Raw genomic sequence first — 5,111 nt, forward strand, 5'->3', positions numbered from 1 at the left:
CTCGTTTTACAGAAAAGACAACTAGTGGCTAGAGGACTTATGTAACTGACCAAGGCCACAAAGCTTCTCCCCTCGCCCATACCTGGAGGACAGAAACAACCATTAGCACCAGAGACAGAAGGTCAGCAGGGAGATGATAGAAGAGCCAGGACAGAATACTGTATAAATATACTGATTATATCATTTTTTCCCCTCAAAGTAAGTTAGGTGTACTATTCTTGTACATAGGGATGTCTTTAGGACAGGCACAAAGAAATTTTTGTAAGCTATACATTTATTTTAACATTAGGAATATATATACATCTAGCATAGCAAATCCCTGATTTTAGGGTTGTGACTTCCTAGGATGAGAGTGCAGTTCCCAGATACTCAGTTCAAAAAAATAAGGTGATTTAAAGACAAATATAAAATAATAGTACAGGTGTTATGCAGATATGGTAAAATCAGACGTATGATAAACCCGTTTTAAGTGTGAGACAGCTACGTCATAAAAGCTGTAGTTAAAGATGATATTATGCATGGCATTTACCAAGGCTTTACATAATAAGATTTTGGTGTTTTGCACATATGGGCAATAGAAGGGTGTAAAAATTCAGATGTGGACTTTTTTTTTTAAGTAAGCTCTATGCCTGGCATGGGGCTTGAACTCCCAACCACAAGATCAAGAGTCGTATGCTCCATGACCTGAGCCAGCCAGGTTCCCCCAGATGTGGACTTTTACATAAGGCAAGCTGAATATAGTCAATTCAAGATCATAACAATAATATTAATCATAATAGTTATCATTATTGGAGCTTACCGTGTTTTAGAGATGCTGTGTAACACTTTATACTCTGGGCCTAATTTAAGTCTTCAGTTCATTTGCACTTAGAGAAGCTGCTGTGGGAGGAACACCAAGAAACAGTATATCTGCGCTGTCCCATATAGTCACCCCTAGTCACTTGTGGCTCTTGAGAAGCTGGAATATGGAGAGTCCAAATTGAGATGTCCTGTGAAGTTCAGAATACCACCCTGAAATACACCCCTTTGGCATAAGGATTATTTTGGGCTGATTGCACTTGAGAAACAGTAGCCATAGAGAGCTCTGTGCACTCCCCATCTGCCAAAAGCTGGCATACACGTCATCTTATGAAATTGGTCCTTCTCCCCTTGCCCATACCTGGAGGATGAAAACAACCTTAGCACCAGAGACAGAAGGTCAGCAGGGAGATGGGTCTGTACAAACCAACCTTACTATAAGAACCCTAGTCTTCCATCTGTCTCCTCCATATATTTACCTTCCTACAATTTACCAAGCCCAAACTCCTTTTCTTGTGTCTAGTCGCTTCTCCACAACTGGTTAAAATGACATGTAAGTCCCTAGATCTAACCTCCTTTCTAGGTCTTCACTTCTTTCCTATGAAGACCTCTGTGCACGTAAAAATTAAAATACTAACATCAAATAAAATATATATGCCTTTCTTCTGTTAATCTGACACTTGTCAGTTTAATTCACATGGCTTCATTACCGAATATAAGAAGGTGGAGGAAAAAAGTTTTTTTATCTTCTACATCTGTCAGTGTAAAATACACATTGGAACTCAAAGACTTAATATGGGAAACACAATGTGAAATATCTCAACTTTTAAAATATTGATTACATATAGAATTGACAATATTTTAGATATTCTGGTCTAAACGATATGTTAATACTAATTTTACCTGTTTGTTTTTTTTTTTTTTTTTTGAAGTACTAGAAAATGTAAAATGACATACGTGGCTCTCAATTTTGGCTCACACCATATTTCCAGCAGACAGCACTGCTCTAAGTGAGGTGTACAACTATACTCTTGGCTTATACCTGGGCTGAGGTCCCAGGTTAGGTTTTCAGCTGGGAAGATAAGGTGTTTCCTTTGGTTTAATTAGCAGGTATAAATGCAAACATACCCAGGGTTGGACTACTCTGCTTCTGCATTTGCATTTTCCTACAGAGACCACCAGCTGCTGAAAAGCCAGAGAGGGATAACGAAGTCTGCTTCTTGCTGCTTTAGAGCCATTAAACTCTTAAGGCAGGACATTGCCCCTTGATTCTGTGTGCAAATAACAGAGTATTACAATTAGCATCTGTGTAGTTACACTGATATAATTTAATGGGGTCAGGGCAAATCACATTATTCTGGGGCTGAAGTGCATTCATGATGGGTAATTTATTCATAGGTGAGATATGGCAATTTCTTAAGAAGTCTCTCAGAGAGTGAGTTCCAGCACCCAGAGCTTGGAGGGTGATTGTTATTGTAGCAATAGATGCCATTAAAACAGGTAAACTGAAATTAAAAATCCAACATGAGCTCTTTCGAGTTCTAACACAGGGTCACACAGCGAGGACCTAAACAAAGAAAACCTCTCTTGTGCTAAATAATCATGATCCTTCCCATTTTTGCTTTCTCACTACTTGAGTGGATTAGCAATAGTGTTGTCTGCAAAGCAAAGAAATCCAAAGTACATGCATGTGTCCGCACGCGTGCGCACGCATACACACACATACACACACACACACACAAATAAAAAGTCAAAATCCTTAAACAACAGCCATTTTGTAGGACTGGGTAAGTGAAACCAAGTGCCCCACTTCCTGCTTTCCCGACCACTCCTCCTATAGTTTCTTATTTCCCCTCATAGTCCATTTGCTGGATTTAGGAGAAAGAGTGCTGGACTCAAAGGAGAATATCGAAGTTCCAGTCCTATTAAAGGTGATTCATGGCTTTCTGACCTTGGAAAAGTCCCTTGACTATTCTGAGCCACATTTTCTTCACCACCCCAAAAATGTATTCAATTATAGGAAGCAATATGGAAAACTCTGCCACATGGCCAGTAGTGTGACTTTTTTATTTTTTTTTTTTGGTAAGGCTCTCTGCTTATAATGAATTATTTTAATTAGTTTTGTTACTCCAAAGAATCTTCTGCATCAAAGCCCCCCCACCCTGAGATACTGAGGTGGCTTGGATGGGGGGTGGGGATGAGGGCAGAGCCCAGTTCATATTAGGAATTCTGGTCCTTGGGGTTGTACTTGAGCATGACTTTCAAGCCCAATCCCTTTCTGGCTGTTTCAGAAAGGGAGGAAATCTATGGGTTACTAAGGGCTTTACTTTCACAGACTAGGAGGCATCAAAATCTCCATTGGCCATGTGTTGCAATATTGAAACATACCCTTGATATCCACCTCCCGGATGGCAGCGTGCACTGGGGGCACAGGGCTCCTCTCAGGGCCCAGGCCTTCGAGCACCAGGTTCCCACCAGAATGAGAAGCATCAATGCCCGAATGGATGGTGGGCCCTGCCCCTGTGAACTCGATGGTCACTTTTCACTTGCACCCCAGGAGATCTTTCACTTTACTGATGATTTTCTTAGGGCTGTCTTTGGAGATCTGGAGGATGATATCAGGCCCAACTTCCCTGGCTTTAGACAACTGAGAAGCAGACAGATGAGTCACCAGCACTTGAGCTGCAGCCATTGCCTTGGCCATGATCAGAATGAGAAGTCCCAAGGGCCCAGCTCCACACACAAAGACCCTGTTCCTCAGGGTGATTCCAGCTTGCTGGCAGGCATGCATCCCCTCAGACAGTGGTTCAATCAGCGCCCCTTCTTTAAAGGTGACATTGTCAGGAAGCTTGTAGCAGAAGTCAGCGTTGTGCTTATAAAACCAGTAGAGGTTCCTGTCATCAGGGGGTGTGGCATAGAAGAAGATGGATGGTGACAGATTATACCAGCTAATCTTGTAAAATTCATCCATTTCTCACAGAGTACTAGGCTCTGTGGCAACACGATCCCCTGGTTTTAGGTGCTTGAACAGTGATCCCACTTTTATGACTGTCTCTGAAGCTTCATGCTCCAGCACCATTGGCTTTTCCACAATAAAATGGCCAATTAGACCATGCTGCCAGTAGTGGACATCTAAGCCACAGATCCCAACAGAATGTGTCTTCAGCAACACTTCATTTGGGCCTGGTTCAGGGATAGGATAGTTATCCAAGCTCAGGTCTCTAGGTCTGTGCACCACAAGAGAGAGTTTCTCAGGCTCGGCCACCTCCATGTCGTTTTCTCCCTGCTGGGAGGAGGCTACACTCCATAGGATGCATGATGGTTCTGGTCCAGTAATGTGACATTTTAATGACCAAAACTTTTCTTCTTATGGAAGGAGCTGAGATGTCCTTCAATGGATGAATGGATAAAGATGTGGTCCCTATATACAATGGACTATTACTTAGCCATCAGAAAAGATGACTAACTACCATTTACATCGAGGTGGATGGAACTGGAGGCTTTATGCTAAGTGAAATCAGTCAATCAGAGAAAGACAATTATCATATGGTTTCACTCATTTGTGGAATATAAGAAATAGTGCAGAGGATCATAAAGGAAAGAGAAGAAGCCAGAGAGGGAGACAAACCATGAGAGACTTAATTCTGGGGAACAAACTGAGGGTTAAAAAAGGGGAGGTGGATGAAGGAAAAGGGTAATTGGGTGATGGGCTTAAGGATGGCACGTGAAGTGATGAGCACTGAGTGTTATCTGCAACTGCTGAATAACTGAACTCTACATCCAAAAATAATGATAATATGTTAGCTAATTGAATTTAAATAAATAAATAAATAAAAGCCCTTTTCCAACTCTCATACCTTAGCTTTTGGCTGCTTATTAAACTTCTTCTTCATAAGAATAATGAGAGTTAAAATTTAATGAAAACCCACTATTAATTTAGTGTTAAGATGGTACTGCCTTCCTCTCTCCTAGTTTTTCTACTGTGAAATATTATATACTTTCTGAAGAAAAAACAAGCATGTGGATTAATAAATCATTATAAGGTAATTATCTGTTTAAGTACAATCTAGATCAGAAAACAGCATTGCCAGCACCCATGAGAACCCCCAAAGGAACTTGGTTCTACAACAACTTCATTTACCCTTAAGAGTAACCAGTATTCTGGTTTTGTGATAGTCACATTATTTGCCTCTCCTTATATTTTTAATATTAAAATATATATTTGTAAACACTATGATTTTGGTTGTTTTGAGATTTTAAATAACCAGATCCATGCAGACACTTGTTTCTGACTTCTTTACAGCATCACATTT

At 40.6% G+C, this 5,111-nt stretch overlaps 1 pseudogene; it reads right to left on the reverse strand.

The window, feature by feature from the left end:
• Positions 1–3,018: 3,018 nt before the first annotated feature.
• Positions 3,019–4,069, reverse strand: LOC125101145 (sorbitol dehydrogenase-like; annotated as a pseudogene).
• Positions 4,070–5,111: the final 1,042 nt, after the last annotated feature.

Source organism: Lutra lutra, chromosome 5 (genome assembly GCF_902655055.1).
Source record: "Lutra lutra chromosome 5, mLutLut1.2, whole genome shotgun sequence".
Lineage (NCBI taxonomy): Eukaryota > Metazoa > Chordata > Mammalia > Carnivora > Mustelidae > Lutra > Lutra lutra.